The sequence below is a fragment of the Staurois parvus genome, unplaced genomic scaffold (genome assembly GCF_062004578.1).
Source record: "Staurois parvus isolate SC_StPar_1 unplaced genomic scaffold, SC_StPar_1.0 ptg000155l, whole genome shotgun sequence".
NCBI lineage: Eukaryota > Metazoa > Chordata > Amphibia > Anura > Ranidae > Staurois > Staurois parvus.
In genome coordinates, this window is record NW_028317951.1 from 26145532 (window position 1) to 26166853 (window position 21322).

General features: G+C 38.7%; 1 protein-coding gene and 1 long non-coding RNA gene across 6 annotated transcripts in view; one reads left to right on the plus strand and one right to left on the minus strand.

The window, feature by feature from the left end:
• The window catches only part of LOC149463348 (uncharacterized), a 903925-nt gene that overhangs the window by 479124 nt on the left and 403479 nt on the right, over positions 1–21322 (plus strand). The window lies entirely within an intron of this gene.
• The window catches only part of LOC149463351 (uncharacterized), a 71510-nt gene continuing 63384 nt past the window's right edge, over positions 13197–21322 (minus strand). The window contains exon 3 of the long non-coding RNA XR_016312474.1: positions 13197–13259. This is a non-coding gene — a long non-coding RNA (uncharacterized LOC149463351). The remainder of the gene's footprint in view (positions 13260–21322) is intronic.

The following is a 21322-nucleotide window of genomic DNA, read 5'->3' on the forward strand; positions in this document are numbered from 1 at the left end:
CCATGCAACTAACCAATTTCCAGAAAGAGGACAACAATGGCTGTATTACTTTCAAGACAGGTGTTCTTTAAACACAGACTCCAACATGGTCTTAACCTGTAATTTTGTTGAACTAAAGTAAAACTGTTGTTTAAATGGATGAATCTAGATTGTAAGATCAGTTTTTGGACAATTTAATTTACAATTGATATAATTTAACACATTTTAAGCATGTACACTGTTTTAAAAAGATCTCACGTACACATCCACACATGTGTATATAATGTGTATGTGTTGAGTTGGTGTATGGCGTATGGGAAATTAAAGTCATTTTTTATTTAGCTTTACTGTTAAAAAGTGCCTGCCAGTTGTAGCTAGCTCAATTTAAGGGGCACTAAAAAACAGGAATGTAGTAAAAGCTTGGTTTTTTCAGAGTGTAGAGCATCCAACAGCTACAGACTGGACAGCCATTAGATGAGTTTTTGAAGCAGTTCATGCTGTTGATAAAACAACTGGAATGGGCTACTTTTTCTCCCCACAGAAAATGTAATTCAGCTGGTAATGAGACATGAAAATTGCCCTTTTTAAGGTAATTTTTATGGCTTTCGTATTCATATTCCAGACACCCTTCTGTAGATGTCACTTTGAGTCATGAAAAGGGAAAGCTTCGTCTGCATCCTGTCTGGCTGGGGGGAGGTTGATTCTGTTTTATGTGGATAATTATTTTAACCTTTATAACACATCCAGACCTAGTAGGTCTAGTTTCTTGCATTTACCCTGACATTTACATCTCCTTTGTACAGTTGTAGCACAACGCTCCACTGCCATGTCAGTTCATGGTCACAGGGGTCTCTAACATTTCTACCACCCCGCAATCCACAGTCTAAAACGCTATTATTAAGACCTATGATGCCAAAAAATGAGATTGCATGCTTATGACTAGAGTGCTGTAGCCTTAAATAGTCATCCAACTGTTTTGAAGGCTATTATTAAGTGTCCTGGGGAAATGCAAAAATTACCCAGTGATCCCCAGACTTAATTTTATTTAAGCATTCTGCAGAGTTTAGAGGTCTGTAATACATTCCTTAGACTAAGACTCTTTGCTTATAAAATGCATGTATTTTTCATCCAGTTTGAAAACACAATTTGTTTTAATGTATATAGGCACAATACTAATTTTAGCACTGTTCTTTTCACATAGATTGACACAATACTGGATATATCAGTCTAGTCAGTATTTTCAATCAAGATTTTAAAAAAATAACAGCCTGCCCCACATATTTTGTAGCATTGCCTAAATAAATTGAATATGTATACACTTAAGTCAAACCTAAATCTAGCATCATGGAACAGAAACAAGATGGTTTTTCAGGGCGACTATTATCAAAGTGCAGAAATTAATTGGATGCTTTAATTGAGCCAGATTACTAGCTAATGCTTGCTTGAATACAGTAATTCGTCTATTAAATTATCTTTGAATAATTACCTGAAATTTCTCAGCTGCAGGGCCTGATGGCTATTTAATTGCACAGTTGCTATATAATTACTTAACAAGGTGTCCTAGAATAGTTTAATTTTCTTTTATTGTGAAAGGAAAAGCAGAACTAAAGTAACTGAATCCTGTAGAGGGTTACAAGACTGATGTTTACAAAGGATACATAACAGCTAAACATGCTAGGTTCAAGGATGAGTATTGGTTTGTCCATTGCATATGGGGTTTTATGATTACAGCATTATTTTCAATATGTTTGTTTTTAAAATTGAACTGCCATTTTTTCTTTTGTACTTGAGCGGTACAACATGAACTACAATATTAATTCTTTGTAGTTACTTGTGCTTACATACATCATCCATTTTAAGTTTGACATAACATTTGTCTAATACCTAACTTATATTGATACATATATGCATAAAATTATTAGAAAACACAATTATGACATAAATATCTTTCCTTTCAAAATAAGATCACCTACTATGCAAAATGTTCAAAAAACACCTTGACATAGTGAATCAGAGCAGGTTAAATGAATGTTTGTGGACATCACGTGGAATGAGTCAATATTCTGTTTCGTTTTCACCTTAAAAACAGAAATATTGGATTTTGAATATATTTGAAATGGCTTTGAAGCAGAGGTGGTACTTGACCATATAAGAATGATGACATCATGTTGACACCTACACTTAGAATTACAATTAGAATGATCTAGTTTGGTTATAGACTTGTAACATAAAATACTATAGTACATTTGTGATGGATATGGGGAATAATATGCAATTTTAGACTTTTAAATTAAAGTAGCCAATTTAGGTACAATAAATTTAGGAGTGATGCATCATTAACCCCTTTCCACCGCATCTTCCCGGCCCTTTAACAGGATCCAAATGCCGGGAGTCGGGCATTCTGAATATGTGACTGCTATGAATGACAGTCACAGCAGTCACATGATTGGAAACCTCCCGATCCCTAGTATGCATCAGGAGCTTTCTGTTCCCCACTTGTTACTGTGCTGAGAGCGTGCAGGGAGTGCACTCTCTGAGAACAGAAAGGTGTTTACCTAGGTACAAAAATATATGTGGCTGCTTTGCCTTAAAGCCCACCCGCCATATATGCACCAGGTTGGCATGAAGCGGTTAATTAGAAAATTAAGGGTGGCTTTTGTTGAGAGCAAAGTATATACAGGTACCTGGGGCTTACAACTACTTTTAGATCCAGCATTCTGCCTGGCATAAATGTTCAAGTACATCACTGGAGAAATATATCAATTGCTAACATTGATAATCCAATTTTTTAAGTCCAAAGTGATGAGGTTGTCGTAGAGTGTGGGGTATACTAGCCTCCAGCCTTTCGAACATGCCATACGGTCAGGTCCATAAATATTGGGACATCGACACAATTCTAACATTTTTGGCTCTATACACCACCACAATAAATTTGAAATGAAACGAACAAGATGTGCTTTAACTGCAGACTGTCAGCTTTAATTTGACAGTATTTACATCCAAATCAGGTGAACGGTGTAGGAATTACAATAGTTTGCATATGTGCCTCCCACTTGTTAAGGGACCAAAAGTAATGGGACAATTGGGTTCTCAGCTGTTCCATGGCCAGGTGTGTGTTATTCCCACATTATCCCAATTACAATGAGCAGATAAAAGGTCCAGAGTTCATTTCAAGTGTGCTATTTGCATTTGGAATCTGTTGCTGTCAACTCTCAAGATGAGATCCAAAGAACTGTCACTATCAGTGAAGCAAGCCATCATTAGGCTGAAAAAACAAAACAAACCCATCAGAGAGATAGAAAAAACATTAGGCGTGGCCAAAACAACTGTTTGGAACATTCTTAAAATGACGGAATGCACCGGTGAGCTCAGCAACACCAAAAGACCTGGAAGACCACTGAAAACAACTGTGGTGGATGACCGAAGAATTCTTTTTCCTGGTGAAGAAAACACCCTTCACAACAGTTGGCCAGATCAGGAACACACTCCAGGAGGTAGTTGTATGTTTGTCAAAGTCAACAATCAAGAGAAGACTTCACCAGAGTGAATACAGAGGGTTCACCACAAGATGTAAACCATTGGTGAGCCTCAAAAACAGGAAGGCCAGATTAGAGTTTGCCAAATGACATCTAAAAAAGCCTTCACAATTCTGGAACAACATCCTATGGACAGACGAGACCAAGATCAACTCGTACCAGAGTGATGGGAAAAGAAGAGTATGGAGAAGGAAAGGAACATGATCCTAAGCATACCACCTCATCAGTGAAGCATGGTGGTGGTAGTGTCATGGCCTGGGCATGTATGGCTGCCAATGGAACTGGTTCTCTTGTATTTATTGATGATGTGACTGCTGACAAAAGCAGCAGGATGAATTCTGAAGTGTTTCGGGCAATATTATCTGCTCATATTCAGTCAAATGCTTCAGAACTCATTGGACTTCGCTTCACAGTGCAGATGGACAATGACCCAAAGCATACTGCAAAAGCAACCAAAGAGTTTGTTAAGGAAAAGAAGTGGAGTGTTATGCAATAGCCAAGTCAATCACCTGACCTGAATCCGATTGAGCATACATTTCACTTGCTGAAGACAAAACTGAAGGGAAAATGCCCCAAGAACAAGCAGGAACTGAAGACAGTTGCAGTAGAGGCCTGGCAGAGCATCACCAGGGATGAAACCCAGCGTCTGGTGATGTCTATGCGTTCCAGACTTCAGGCTGTAATTGACTACAAAGGATTTGCAACCATGTAATAAAAAGTGAAAGTTTGATCTATGATTATTATTCTGTCACATTACTTTTGGTCCCTTAACAAGTGGGAGGCACATATGCAAACTGTTGTAATTCCTACACCGTTCACCTGATTTAGTTGTAAATGCCCTCAAATTAAAGCTGACAGTCTGCAGTTAAAGCACATCTTGTTCATTTCATTTCAAATCCATTGTGGTGGTGTATAGAGCCATAAATGTTAGAATTGTGTCGATGTCCCAGTATTTATGGACCTGACTGTATATTTGTGGGCTTAAAATACCCATTTATCCAGCTTTTTAACTTCAGTTTATACTAAGCTCTGGTTCTTTTTTGTGTATCTTTTTTCTTTGTGCATTTCACAAAGTTAAAGGTACTTTTTGCATATTGTACCGAGTTGCATGCCTTAAAACACATTATAATGTATTTTACATTAAGGTGACATTTTTACCTACTTTCATGAAACTTTAGATTAACTGCAGGAAGCACATTTTTTAAGCACACTATAGGAAAATGTTTCTGTGAAATGTGTTTAGTTGGTACAAAGTTTTCTACTTGCTTTAATGGCAGTTTCAGGTGTCTCTTGCTGCACCTAAAGTGCAGATTTGTTAATAGGTCCTTAATGACCTGTTTTACATCCATTAAACAATAACAGTCAGAGAACTGTTTGCTAACAACTAGCCATGAAGACTAATAAATCTGCTTGCCAACAACCAAGTACTACAACTGTGAGGTCCACTATCTGCTTGGAATGTGAAATCTGCTTGTTTTTTTTACCTTACAATCATTAAATACAACTGTACAAAATATATATTTATTATTATTTAATTTTTTTTGTGTGCTAGAAAAATAGTTTTTGACTTAAAGTGGATTTGTACTTTCCAGATTCATTATAAATATGCATTAGCATGTTATTGCAGTCTCCAGTAACTTGTAAACAGGAGTAGTAAAAGTTTTGGTTGCAACCAGGTCCCTGCCACTGGAGAATCCATTGAGCCTTCACATTTATATCCATTCGAAATTCCCTCTCCATTTGCATCAACTTCAGCAAATGTGTGCAGTTAAATAATTTCTTCTGAAGAAACTGCCATGATAAATAGGGTGATTGGAAGTTGTGGTGTGGGAGGAATTAGGTGAGAAGCAGGGGTTGTCAGGTAGAGGGGTTTTAGTCCAGGAGTCAATGAACTGGGCATGCTGGCTTCACTGACAGTTGTAAGGGGTGGGAAGTTAAGCGTTCAAAATGGATAAGGGTTTCAAAGCTCAGGAGCCCTGGATCATATTTTGCACCAGAGCCCAGATGTGTTGAGCTATAGCCCTAATATTAAAATAACATGGGAAAGTGAGGCCAAGCACCAACTTGAACTAGGAAGTTATTTTGTCATTTGATTGCATTGGTTTGTGGTCAATTCTATTTTTTTAAGTTTGTCAGTGTGTTACCTATAACATATTTATATGCAGTATTTTACAAACGTCTTGTTAATTCTAATTATAGACATGTTTGACAGAAATCCCCAAATCTCAGATAAAGGTGCTGAGTTAGGAGTTTAATGCTGATGGTTACATTAAAAGATGGGTGTAAACAGTCTCATAATAGAGAAGATAGCAGTAATTTATATATACTGTGTATATATATATATATATATCAGTATAAAAATGCAATGTAATCTATAGTGAAATATAAGAACATTTCTTCTAATTCACTCTATTCATAATACACCTCCACTTTGATAAAGCCAGAGAGTCTAAATATGTACCTCATCTGATGTTTTGACCTAAGAGCACTTGTAGGTTTTTTCCTGTTTTATTGAGCAGGATATATAGGTGAGAAGACATGACCCTACCATTTACCTGCAGTTTAAAACACTTACAACCTCAAGATTGGACACTTTTACCCCTTCCTGTTTTCTTTGTTATTTTTTGTTATATAAGCAAAAAAATACCAAACATTTTGAAAAAAAAAACTTTTTTCTTAGGTTCTGTAATAAAATTTTGCAAATAAATACTCTTTCTTCAAAAATTTAGGTCACATTTCTTTGGTAAAAAATTAACTGCATTCTCGGGTTTCCAAGTGGGATGGGAGAGTCAGAGAAAGCTGTGGAAGGCGGCGGCAGGAGGGGTAAAAGCTGCTTGTAAAAGTGATCCGGCGGTTAATTAGCCACTAGGATTGCATTTTTATGAAAGATGACGCCAGCTGAAAAAAAACTTAGGTTAGGATGTATTCTGCTAACTTTCGTTGTTAAAAAAATTACCTGCATTCTTGGGTTCCCTGGTGGGACGGGAGAGCCCGAGAAAGCCATGGAAGGTGGCAGGAGGGGAGGGGGTGGAATGTCCCTTCCCACTGCTTGTAAAAGCAATCCAGTGGTTAATTAGCCACTAGGATTGCTTTTAAATGAAAGCCAACCGCCAGTTGAAAAAAATGTTACCAGGATGATGCCTGTAACTGCAGGCATCATCCTGGTATAACCACTCAAAGTCCAGTGATGTACCAGTATGTTAGTGGTACTTGTTGTGCATATACAGAATGTAACAGCAGAGGACATGGGCATATGATGAATCAGGTCTGTGGACCAATATGACTGAAATTCATTCTTTTTTTGTAATGCCCATGTTGAAGCTTTGGCCCAAAAAAGTTTTACATTCCGAAACTGCAATAGGTTTCCATGCGAATTGCCTGGCAAGAGCTGAATTTGGGTGGGCGGTGATATATTGTTGTGCGTATAAATTGCTTTGGCCCACAATCAATTGAGACAAATCTTGAGTGAAAAACAGCAGAGAGGCTAAACGCTAGTGCTGGCAGTGAACAGGGGTGATCCTGCTAACACTGCATCTTTGGGGAAACCATACTAAGGAGGCACTAGTGTAGTTCTGTTCATGATTAATATATTTATCCGTAAAAACACTATACTAGTAATGAGGGTGATCAGCGACCTATAGCATGAGTGTGATATTGTGACCCTGGCTGGGAGGGGCACTAACTGACCCTGACACTATCTGATTTCGCTAGTGGCAGTAATACAGTGGCAGTAAAACCTTATATTAAAAAAAATTCTTAAATTTTTTTAATACTTTCATCAGAGTAGTGCAATTTTACCATAGTAACATTGTACCACTCTGTGGGGTGATCATTGATTTTTTTTTTCAACACTTTGCTTTGCAGGAATAATAAACATTATTGCTCCTACAATGCATTGCTTGCTTTAAACTATTATGAATAGGTTAAGTTCATGACAGTTAAAAATACTAGTGATCTGTGATTGGCTACAGCTGATCACATGTACAGGGTACTGTGTTTGGCCCATGTATCACGTGAGAGCTGTGGGCAAATCACAGCTCACTAGGAAGGGAAGAAGAGCTGTTATGAATCATAGTGATCACAAGACCCCCGGGTCCCATTTACCGGGATCCACATTCACAGTGGTCATGTGGAGGACGTGCTGCATTCCCCCTGTGTTAGGGACAGCCAAAGCGAAGTACCAGTACGTTGCTCTGCCTGTAGCTGATGCTTGTCCACAGTACAAGTACTTTAGGCAGTTGGCAAGTGGGTAATAAAGGACATGTCTAAATCTGTCTCTGAGTATTTATTTACTATTGACTTTGTTCCTGGTGAATGAGTAGGGGTATTATATACCCTGATTCATTCACATGGGAGGGTGGGATCTAGGGTCCCCATTGTTAAAGGGGGCTTCCAGATTTCGATAAGTCACCGCGCACACTCCCACAATCACTGCCCACGGTTGTGGGGAAGAGGACCTTGTCCTCATCAACATGGGAACAATGTGCTTTTGGGGGGGAGTCACATCCCTCAAAGAACATGTTGAATGTATGCGGCCTGGTATGGTTTAGGAGGGGGGGGTCAATTGCTTGCCACCCCTTTTTCCTGTCCTGCCAGACTGCATGCTTGGATAAGGGTCTAGTATAGATTTTGGGGTGACCCTCACACTATTTTTTTTTCAATTTTGCCTTGGGCTTCCCCTCCAAATCCGTACTATGCTGTTTTTGTTTTTTAATGTTTGTTTACATTCTGCTGACAGCAGATGAGCCATGGTTGTTAAGGACACTACGGCCACCCGCTCTGCAACCAACTATTCTTCACACTGAATTCGGATTGGGTTCAAAAATATTAAATCCTTCCAATACCAATCAATAGATGAAACAAATGCCGAAGATACAAAACAAATTCCAAAAATGAATCTGTTCAATATCACAAATTACGATAAAACAAAATTCTTCAATTAACAAATGCATCCAAAACGATACTAAAATGTCCAGCATGCACATGTCTAGTGGATGTTATGTGGACACCCTAGTGCCTCACTTCCTTGTGGCTTCCCGCTGGAAAAGTAAAGATCCGGGGCTTTGACAGTACTACCTGCCAGGTCACTGACAAGTGATGGGTTAACATTATTTTGCCACACATTTTACGATCCGTCAGGATAAGATGGGACTGGCAAACTCAGGAATTTCTGTCTCCTTAGCTTCTTCAGACATACAGTATCTTGTAAGGACATACCTCAAATTTGGCCCCTAACAGGTTCTCAGCAAAGCATTCAATGACTGCCCACACCAAGGCCTATAACTCCAGCTTGGAGGAGCTACAGTTGCAAGAAAAAGTATGTGAACCCCTTGGGATTACGTGGAGTTTTGCATGAATTGGGCATAAAATGTGCTCTGAACGTCATCTAAGTCACAACAATAGAAGAACACAGTCTGCTGAACATAATACTACACAAACATTAGATGTTGCCATGGTTTAATTGCACATAACATGTAAACATTCACAGTGCAGGGAGGAAAAAGTATGTGAGGCCCTAGCTTAATGACTTCTCCCAGAGCTAATTGGAGCCAAGAGTGAGCCAACTTTAACTCCAGTCAGTGTGAGGATATTGGATGTGTTGCTGACAGCTGTCCTGCCCTTAAAAAACACACACCTGTTTTGGGTTTGCTGGTTTCAAGAAACACTGTCTAAAGTGAACCATGCCTCGCAGAAAAGAGCTCTCAGAAGACCTACGATCAAGAATTGTTGACTTGCATGAAGCTGGAAAGGGTTACAAAAGTATCTGCAAAAGCCTTGATGTTCATGTGTCCACGGTAAGACAGACTTTTTACAAATGGAGAACGTTTAGCACTGTTGCTACTCTCCCTAGGCATGGTCGTCCTGTAAAAATGACTGCAAGAGCACAGCGCAGAATGCTGCATGAGGTAAAAAAGAATCCCAGAGTGTCAGCTAAAGACCTACAGAAATCTCTGGCACATGCTAACATTTTTGTTGACACATCTACAATAAGGAAAACATTAAACAAGAATGGAGTACATGGGAGGACACCACGGAGGAAGCCATTGCTGTCCAAAAAGAATATTGCAGCACGTTTGAAGTTTGCAAAAGAGCACCTGGATGTTCCACAGCACTACTGGCAAAATATACTGTGGACAGATGAAACCAAGATTGAGTTATTTGGAAGAACACACAACACTATGTTTGGAGAAAAAAAGGCACAGCACACCAACATCAAAACCTCATCCCCACTGTAAAACGTGGCGGAGGGAGCATCATGGTTTGGGGCTGCTTTGCTGCCTCAGGTCCTGGACGGATTGTTGTCATTGATGGGAAAATGAATTCCAGAGTTTATCAAGACATTTTGCAGGAAAATGTACGACCATCTGTCCGCCAACTGAAGCTCCGCAGAGGATGGGTGATGCAACAGGACAATGACCCAAAGCATACAAGTAATTCAACAAAACAATGGCTGCAACAGCACAGAATACGCCTTCTGGAGTGGCCCAGTCAGAGTCCTGACCTCAACCCGATTGAAATGCTGTGGCATGACCTTAAGAGAGCGATTCACACCAGACATCCCAAGAATATTGCTACACTGAAACAGTTTTGTGAAGAGGAGTGGTCCAAAATTACTCCAGATCATTGTGCAGGTCTGATCTGCAACTACAGGAAACGTTTGGTTGAGGTTATTGCTGCAAAAGGAGAGTCAACCAGTTATTAAGTCCAAAGGTTCACATACTTTTTCCTCCCTGCACTGTAAATGTTTACATGTTATGTGCAATTAAACCATGGCAACATTTAATGTTTGTGTAGTATTATGTTCAGCAGACTGTGTTCTTCTATTGTTGTGACTTAGATGACGTTCAGAGCACATTTTATACCCAATTCATGCAAAACTCCACGTAATCCCAAGGGGTTCACATACTTTTTCTTGCAACTGTACAGTTTACAGGGTTCCTCCCAGTCATATGCAGGCTTTGAGTGGTGTATGTGATGACCCTTGCCCCTAAACCCTGGGTACTGGCAAGAGTTCTTAGCCAGAATGGAAGTAGTCAGCATAGGAGACAACATCAGTTGCTGCTTCTAGACATTATGTGCTTCCAATAGTTGCGATCCCTATTCCCCTGTCATGTGGTGGCACTTCTGACCTACACCATGTAGGAACATTTAAATCAGGGCAGAGTGATGAGTGTAGTGCTTGGATCGATAATATCCTTCCAGCTACAGAAATATTCTGACTTTGATCATAGTCATTGGGAATCTGTATTCCTATATGTCCTGTCTATCCACTCTCTGAGACATATTCACCCTTGCCATGTAGTGACAACAATAAAACTCTCAAATATCTATGTGCTTCATCTTGGGGGCAATCATATCTGTTATTAAGACTAGTTCTGCCATTTATGTCCCAATGAGCAGGCCTAATTGAGGAGTCTTGACATTAGGGATTCCAATTAGTATCAACCCTTGCCCGACAGCTGTAGGAGTCAAGGCTCAAAGCCTTGGTTTCACAAGGACAGTGAAGCTTTGTATTCCATGGTGATAGCTGACATTAATGGGGATTTCTTGATTAGGTGGTACCACAAACTCTATCTAAAACGGAATCCTAATGATGCCAGCTTTATTCCAGATGTCTACAGAGTGAGCATCATAGTCCTCCAGTTATTCCAGAGCATGCAACAGTTGCCAGATTTCTTTAGGTGGGCCCAAGTGTACAGGGAACCCTTTGAGGATTTAACTTTTCATTCCCCAGATGACATTCATGTCCAATATCACCTGCCACTGCCCCCTCTTGACCACCACATCTTCAGTTCTTGAATAGGTTCCACTTTGCCACCATACTGCGTAAACTCAGGGAGCGGAGTATTACTAGTTTAATAGCTTCCTCTGTGTACAGTTTGTTTAGTCTCTCTGGAGTTGGACCAACTGACAACCCCATCAAGGGGATGGTGACCTTGGTTGCTTCTGAGATACTGTTTGCCTTCACTGTGGGGGTGTATCCTCTCCTTGCCCTTTGGGAAAGTAGTCCTGTATGCTGTTCAACACAGATATCACTGTCAGGACCTGAGTTATCCCTTTTGTCAATTTCCAGAAGGCCATCTCCCATGCAGCTCTCTGTTACGTTGCAGATGGCTCTCTCGATTTCCCACCTATGACAGGCATGTATCTGAGCCTCTACATCTCTGCTCCTGACAAGTTATGGCTGATTCTAACAGTTCATAGAACTTCAAATTGGGGTTGCTTCTGTCATTCTTTTGCAAGGTTCCTTGTCATACAGAGATCCATCTACAAATTGTTCCCTCATCTGTCCGCATCATCCCAGATGGACTATTTAAACTTTGCCCCTTTCCCTATTGCATTTCTCTGTGCTATAACTTGCAGATCCAGTGCATATTGTGCAATGTATTTTCCTTCTCTCACATTCTGTCATTTAGGTGGGCCCTAAAGTCCCTCAATGTTATCATTTGAGAATACACCACTTCTACATGATTAACTATCTGTCAAGGGAATCTTGATCATTTGCTGATTGGTGCAGGATTCTTGCTTCCCCTTATGGGGCATTATTGGTCGGTTCTTCCTACTGAGCTGCTGGGAACCCATGTGATTGAATCTGGACCCACAATCTCTTGACCCAGTCACCCATGTCCAGACCTGGCCCTTTATACTTTAGTAATTGTTTTGGCCGGAATCTGACCGGAATTACAGAAACTTTATTGCAGGGGCAGTAGATTGCTTGCTTCCCTCTGGAGTAGTACTGTGAGGGACAGCTGTCATGCACCTCTCCTGGTATCTACTATTTGTAGATACCAAGTTTAACAGAATAATTAATCAGCCAAATGGTTAGACTGGGAGTAACTGTGATTTTCTATTTAATAAACAGGTGCCATGTTTATGTAAAAATGCAAAACAGGTTCATGGTGGAAAAGAGTTTGCACACACTGCAGAACAATTCAAAACATATTATGAAAGCTGCACAGACACGGACCCTTCACAGTAATGTCTCTATGGCTCAATCAGGGTAACATGTATGCATGAAAAGGTCTCTATAAGATGTAAAATATAAGAGTTTAGCTGAGAATTACTACTTAAATAAAACAGCTCAGAGCACATACCGCTACGTTTGATTATCCTCATAAACAACATCCCTCTTTGTGACGTCCAGGGTTACATAGGCAAACAGCCACAGGGATTCAAGGACCAAGAACAAAGGGCCACCCCACTGGAACTGGAGTACTGTGGTAGCAGTTAGCATGGGGCTCTGTACAGTAGCTGAAATTTCCATAGAAACTGCATGCTATTAGGTTTTTGACCAGCTTCCTGCATGTCAGTTCTGACAGTGCATTGTCACTCACCTGGCTGTAGATCACTTTTCCAGCTACCTCAGATGTGACCCCTCTAAGCTATTGAGGGAGGTAAGCTCATGAACTTATCTTCCCTGTGAGAGTCCATAAACCCATGTAGCTGTGGGAAATAGAGTTAAAGGGGCCTCACCTGCAATTTGATAAATGGGTATGCCACTACAGTTATAAATGTTAAGGTTTTATGAATTGGGTCCATTCCATTGGTGGTACATTACAGTTGTTGATGACATTGTGGCAGTTTTTTTTTCTGCTTGGAAGTAACGGCTCCTAACACTACAACACATTTATCAGCTAAAAATTTGGCCATACTAAGTTTTGGAGATTTGCCCCAATGCTGATGAAGTCATGTGCATTAATTTCTTGCCATCTATTAATATTTTGGATCTTCTTAAAGGAATATCTAAAAAAAATACAAAAGTATGTTAATTAAGGGTTTTTTATAAATAGTAGAAACAATATTATTCATGATAGAGTAAGAAAGGACAGAAGTGGTGGGGACAGTCCAAACAGCATAGATTAGTAGTAGTAATCTGGTCATTACTAGTTTTAGTTTTGCTATGCTTTCTGAATTTTTAAATTCAGTTACTAGACAATAGTCTAGTAACTGGATTTAAAGCTATGATACTACTTTATGTATAGTAATATTGTGTACATGTGCCACTAAATAAAAATTACAATACTTTGAGGGTAATAATAATTGCATGAGTTGCAGGAATAACTACACTAAAAGCTGCATTTGAAGTACATGTTTTATTAAATTTGAGTAAACAAATGAATGTTTGACATAGTTGAAATCTAAATGCACCTCTCTTGTCACTTCAGTGTATAACAGTACACACTCAGAGGTTAATCCAAGTAAAACTAAAGGGTGCCTTTCTTCAAAGTGAGCGTTTAATCCACTTGACAAATTGTAATTTGACACTGAAATCATTTCCAGTGTCATCCTAGACACTATTGAGTCTCATTCTTTCTCCCTGAGTACATCTTTGCCCCCGTGGGAGATGCAATGTTACAGCCAAGAAAAAGAATTAAATTAGGTACAGAAATCAATCGTATAACTGTTTCCAGAAGGAGTAAACATTGGCTAGCTCTGATTTCCCATCTTTGACTACAACACAAATGTCTTTGAAATTGCATGTAATGAAATGAAAGGCATGCCGTGACTCGGTAATGAAATACACTGCATGACACATGGGGCTCCTGGCTACATTTGGCAAGTGTCATATCAACGTTGGTACACATACTGTAGTTGAAATACTAATGATTCCTCAACTGATCTTTACAAGTTCTATTAAGTGCCAGCGTAGTTTCCAGCAAGCTGAGTGTATAGATTGTAGTAATGTGTGGCTCATGTTTTAGTGCCCCACAGCGACTGCACTATGTTATTAAAATTGCAAATGCGCAATGCAGTTCTTCAGCGGTCCATCCAAATTGAATAATACCACTGGCTAGGCGTTATACCTTATAATTTTAGCTTGCTGTTTGAAGCTAATACTGGTGATTGTAGATTTAATTAATGAGCAGCACACTAGAGAATCAAATTATACAGGCCTGACTGAACCTATGGTACCAGAGCAGCAGTCAATAAACTCTAACTCTCATCATCCAATATTGGTCGTTGTCATTGACATATATTTCATGTAAGAGAAATTCATTTTATTTTCAATCCTAGCTATACATACCAAACATTTATATATTTTGGTGGAATGTTTTGGTCTCTGTAAACATATATCTGTATTAAATATAAAGAATGACAAGGTCCTTATAAAACTGCATTGAATTGAGTTAGACTGGATTAAAAGCATGCTACTGTTATGAAAGTTCACCATGTCAAGAGCTGTGATGTTCAGCTGAAAGACTGAGATGCATATCTTCACTTTTAGCCAGGGATAATGGAGATTTGATATCGAACATAACACCATAAATTATTAGAAGATAAGCATTCTTGTGTAGTAGTGTTAGGGGGTCCTAGATACATCTCCTGCCAGCAAACAATCTAAATATTTTTTTAATGTTTTCCTTATGTCTCTCACAACTCAAAAATAGATCAGTAGTATATTCATCTTCCACCTAAACTAGTGTGTGCTAAAAAGAATATAGCAGGGACATTATACTGTAGGTGCCTGCTGGGGCAGAAACTGATGTAAATTGTCTCCATACTCTGGGATGATTGGTGGAATGAGTTAGTAATCTCTTAAATCTTTCCGCAATATATCTATTTAATATTTTAAAGAGGCCATAAAAACACCAGTGATGCTTTCAATGAACAAAATTATACTAGCTTGCATACTTGGTATTTCTGTCCATTTTTTTCACCCAGTTAGTTATTGTACTGGATGAAAATGATGTTGTTAATGCTTAGATAAAACAGCTATACTTAAAACATGGTTATGTAAATAACTTCCTCTTATTTTTAATGCAGGCATCTGAACATGTCCTTTAAAAAGAAATAATAATATGTGGATGTTATACTTTATAAGTAAAGTTTTAGAAGTAAACCCCAATAAAAAAATCACATTATTCTTTTAATTAGCATTCCATTTATAAAATGCCTATGTTATAAATGATTTATTTTAAATATTTTTCTGACAATTCAAATTTTTAGAAACAAGGTGCAAGTAAATTTGGATACAAATTAACAAATATGTATTCAAAAAAGTAGACAATTTGTTTAGTGAGGAAATGAGCTGATTACATTCTGATTTTGCAGTATTTATATCATGCATGTTAAACCTTAAGAAGCCTACCAAGCATTGCAAAAAAAAATATTCCTATATATAAGCAACAAATTTATCACAGAGAACTAAATACAAAGTCTTACAAAAATACAGCATTGCAGGTAAGTTATATAAAGTGCATTTAAAATCTTACCACATAAAAACATTACCAGAAAAAAATAATTTTTATAGAAAGCTAAGATTTATGTTTGAATGTTCCAAGGTTAGTCACCTACCTTCTTATACCTGCTGAGACCACATCAAAGGGTTAATGAAGACTGTTCTATCTCCCTCACAGAGAAGGACAGGTAGTCTGTATTCACCTACATAACTGAGCAGTTTATTACATCTAAGCCTTGGTGGACTTGTGCTGTAAATGGTGTTAACAAGCACCAATGTGAAAGTTTTTCCAAGGGAAGACTTATAAAATCTTTGGAAGTCTTTGTAGAAGAGATTTATAGACCAAAGCTTAGTAAGCCTCTGCAGGGGTACACTTAACAAGACCATTCTCTGTAAATCTCTCACAAAGCGTAAGCAAGAACAGATTTTCCATGAATAGTTAAACATTAAGACAAGTGGGTGGCAAAGCTCTTTAGATTGTTGTGAATGGTTTATTGTTACAACAGCAAAGTTGATTGTCCATCTGTTACTATAAACTAGTACGTCACAATGTGACATACAGTATGTCCCAAGACTGTAATGTACTTGAATATCAGCTATTGTTATTTTGTTTAAAAAATATTACCTTGAATTAATTATACAGTATTTAAAACAATATAATAAAGGTACCAACATATAAAAATAAAGCTCAGTATTTATTTGCTACATACTGTAGATAGTCATTTTTTTGTAGATTTTAACTTGTGATCTTGTGTATTGGAGAACTTAAAATATTTTAGGTAATATTGATCATCTCTTCTTTGTCATTTGTAAACAGATCCATTATTTTTTGTTTAAGATTAAAAATGTTATAAATAATTTAAAACTTAAACTGAATAACAAGGGTATTTTAACTTAGAACAAAATTGTTGGTGGAATTACATTGTAAAGACTTTTCCTTGCAAATTTTTCAATCTATAAACATTTATGCTAGTAGTCTTCTTGTGTTAGAAATAATAGTCTTCTTCATCTATAGGTGAGCATGTTATGATTATACTTTATGTCTCATAAGTCTACTGCCATTAACTTCAGATGGCTTTTTCTTTATGTGCAAACCCCTTCTGACAATATGGACCAGAGGGCCTTGCTGTCTCTGCACACCACTAATGCATTTGTGCAGTATTGCATGGTCCAGATTAGCTAAGTTCAGGTTTGGTGAAGTGTTCATTTTGTGGGTCCAATTGCTTTATCACAACTCGAAAGCTGCTATAATAGAATCAGGTCACATCCTATCTATTTGAATTAGGAAGGGGTACTAGACAAGGGTTCCCACTGTCACTGCTCTTATTTGCTATAGAAATTGAGCCACTGGCTTCTTTGATTAAATCTAATCCATACGTAACTGAGCTTTGGTATGGTGACCTTCATGAAAAAATCACGCTTTATACTGATGACATCTTGCTGATGTGTGATACCACTTTTTCTTTACAGGCAGCCATGGCCACCATTTCTGAGTTTGGTACCTGCATATTTAGGACTCGCTATTGTTTGGTCAAAATTTACTTTGATGTTAGATGGTGATGCAACCCAACCAGTGGCACGATTTTGTTTTATACCTCCTAACTCCTCTTTTAAATACCTGGGGATTCAAATTACTCCTACTCTAACGGACTTTAGCCAACGTAATACATCTCCTCTATTTACCTTCTTCAGGGATAAGATTAAAATTTAGGCTATAAGTTAGACACAAAAGTAATCTCACAAAAATGTCCCAGTTGCTGTATTTCTGCAGAATACCCTGATGGCTATACCATTAAACAACCCTTGGTTGTTTTATGTGGCTCTTCAATTACAGCATTTAATGGGTGCCACGGCTCAGTCTTTGGGAATGGGTAGCTCCAGTCTAGACTCCCCTATATTAATCCTTTTCTTTTTTCGGCAGAGGAAGTCAGTTTCTTTGGGGTTGGAGTCTATGGTGTATTGTAAATCTATCAAACGGTTTCCCACATATAACCTTTTACAGAAAATGTGGAATAAAGCCAGACACCTTCAGCAAGTTACAGGATTTTCCATTTACAGTCTTATTTGGAAGAATAACAAATACACTATATTGGCAAAAATATTAGGACGCCTACCTTTAAACGCACATGAACTTTTATGGCATCCCAATCATAGTCCATAGGGTTCAAGATTGAGTTGGCATACCCTTTGCAGCTATAACAGCTTCAGCTGTTCTGGGAAGGCTGTCCACTTGGTTTAGGAGTGTGTCTATGTCTAGTTTGACCATTCTTCCAGAAGTGTATTTGTGAGGTCAGGCACTGATGTCGAACGAGAACGCCTGACTCGCAGTCTCCACTCTAATTCATCCAAAAGGTGTTCTATCGGGTTGAGATCAGGACTCTGTGCAGGCCAGTCAAGTTCCTGCACCCCAAACTCGCTCATCCATGTCTTTATGGACCTTGCTTTGTGCACTGGTGTGCAGTCATGTTGGAACAGGAAGGGGCTATCCCCAAAAACTGTGTTCCACAATGTTGGGAGCTCTAGTTAGAATAGGGGTCACAAAACTATGGCCCATGGGGCACATCTGGCTGCTACAAGTGTTTACTTTGCCCACAGCTGATCTGCACAGACTGAGGATCCAAATCAGTTGGTCTCCACTGATAGGGACCATGATGTAAGTAGACTCTGATGGAGATCCATATGTAAGCACAGCTCCGATGGAGACCCGGATGTGAGGGGGACTCTGTTGGTGATACCAATTATGGGACGGACTCTGTGCAGGCCACTCAAGTTCCTGCACCCCAAACTCGCTCATCCATGTCTTTATGGACCTTGCTTTGTGCACTGGTGTGCAGTCATGTTGGAACAGGAAGGGGCTACCCCCAAACTGTTCCCACAATGTTGGGAGCTCTAGTTAGAATAGGGGTCACAAAACTATGGCCCATGGGGCACATCTGGCTGCTACAAGAATTTACTTTGCCCACAGCTGATCTGCACAGACTGAGGATCCAGATCAGTTGGTCTCCACTGATATGGACCGTGATGTAAGTAGACTCTGATGGAGATCCATATGTAAGCACAGCTCTGATGGAGACCCGGATGTGAGGGGGACTCTGTTGGTGACACCAATTATAGGACGGACTATGTGGTAAGGGCGGAATCTGATAGGGACCCCGATGTAAAGATTAGGGTCTCTGATGAAGAACTTGATTAAAGGGTGACTTTGATGGGGACCCTGATGAAAGGGGGACTTTGCTTTATTTTACACATGTTTTTTCTCTTTTGTTCTGAATAATATCATATTGATTTATTCATTTATAAACTGTTTTTTTTATCCTGAAAATGTTTGTAAAATATATAATGTGGTCCTTATATGTAAAAGTTTGGAGACCTCTGAGCTACAGTATAAGGAAATATGAGTTTATTGGACTATGGATCCCCAAACAATATGGTGGGGAAAGCCCCTTTATCATTACAGAATATATATTACCTGTATTATAAACATTGAACACATAGTTACAGAGTGCTACTAGTAGAGTAGTACTTGCCTACACAGTTATGTAGAGCAGGCTGGAGAGATGGTTTGAACTGGGAACCTTTTCATTGTTTTCATTGTTTGTCTGCATTGTTATGCAGATTCAGTTCTCAGATACCAGACAACTTGATGTCCAAGGTGCAGCAGCCAAAAATATGGGCATCCATACTCCAAGTCTTTGGCTTTTGCTTGTTGACTTCACTTTGTCTTAGTTGTATGATATTGAACTGTTATATCTAGCTAGAAGCCTGCACTCTAAACTATACCTAACAACTGTATCCTGTAATGGATGGAGGTTAGAAGAAGAAACCAGTGACAGCTGTAATGAATCCAGGCGATCAACACTCCCAGATGTATTTGTTTTCCTTCAGACTTCTGCAGAAAATGTCTCAGAATTGCACTTGGTGGCACAGACTGCAGGAAAGGTAAGTATTCAAAGACTTATTTTAGAGGTATGGCTTGATTTATAATATTTACCATTGCGACATAATCGCTTTAAACAATATATTTTTTGCTATGGCCAACTGAATTTTGCAGACATAACAGTCATGAATTATCTTTAATTTCAAGAACAGAATTTATCACTTTTGTTATTTGCCTGGTATGTCAGTTACTAATTTTGTCTGTTCCTTGATATGTTTACAGGCTGTTTGTTGGAGGTGTACATAATTTTTTGTGGCTATAATAAGTATATGATATAGCTTAATAGTGGGCTAAAACAGCAAAGAAGCCTATTACAGGAGAGATAGCAAACATATTCAATAAAAAAGTGCTGTAAGTAAAAATAGAAAATAGGAAAAAATGTGCACACCAGCCTTATGCATTACCTCAGTAATAGCTCTTTATTAAATAGATGTATACTCACAAACACCAAGAATCACAAGCGTATCAATATCCACAGTGTCCTTGATGACCTGGGCCACTGGGAGAGTTCCAAACACAAGAAGACCCTTAGAAATCGAGGAGGGGAATCCCCTCTTCCTCAGAGCCAATCAACTTGGGTTTGGGTCTCGCTCAGTGACCCAGGTCGTCAAGGACACTGTGGATATTTATATACTGTTTTACTATTACAATAAAGTGCTATCGCTGAGGTAATGAGCAAGGCTGGTGCACCCTTTTTTTCTTGTTTTCTAGTATCTCTTCTGGACTTCCCAAGCTCTAAGGGGGCTACAAAGTTTTGCCATACTGGAATTATTTTAGATCCTTGGTTTACCATTGCCAGAATTTGTCTCTTGAGCGCAGGAGGTTGTTTTCTCTGTTTACAGTGCTGCAAGTGAAGTTAGATCTCAGTTTGCTGTATCACATCAGTAAAAAAGATTTTTGATCTGCCTTATTAAACATCTAGTAATTGGTATTTCCAAGACCAAATTAACAGCAGTGTCATCACTGTATGACACAATATCCAAGTGACACAGATTTGGAAGTATACTGTCTATAGAATCTGCTACAACAATTATTTAGACTTTGATATATAATCAATTATTTACCAAATGGACCCTTTTGTCCTCCTGGACAAAGGGTGGATAACAGATCTTATCAGAACTAAATAACTATATTTGTAATCATATAAAATATGGAATTATATTTTCTAGTGTACATATAGAACATTAGTGCTAACTGCCTTTTTAGGAGTGTCCTTCTTTAAAAGAATAAATGGTCAAACTGCAATTTATTAATCAATGTAACGTTTTTCTTTAGAGGTAACTTTTACTATGAACACCAGGTGATAATTACAGAGGGAATGGGCCCAGACAGTATATTACTTCAAGTTCTGCTTTAAAATAATGCAATGGTTACCATATGTCCATTTGTAGAAAATGTGTAAGCATATACAAATGAATGTGTCCCTGACGAAGTCCCTTCTCTGGACGTAATGCGTACGGGGGAGGGAGCATAAGGCATGATGTCATCCTGCGGCCATCTTGCCTTCCCGGTGTGATATGTGATCCTAACTGTCACTGGTTTAAGTGCCAAACACTGTAAGTGCGATTTTAGCCTTTATAATGTATTGTGATTTGTAGAGAGAGCATTAGATGCTGTATTCTGTTTTTGCACATATATCCCTGTCATTGAGTGTTTCATCTGATGGGGGAAGAAATCCTTGCTATTTGC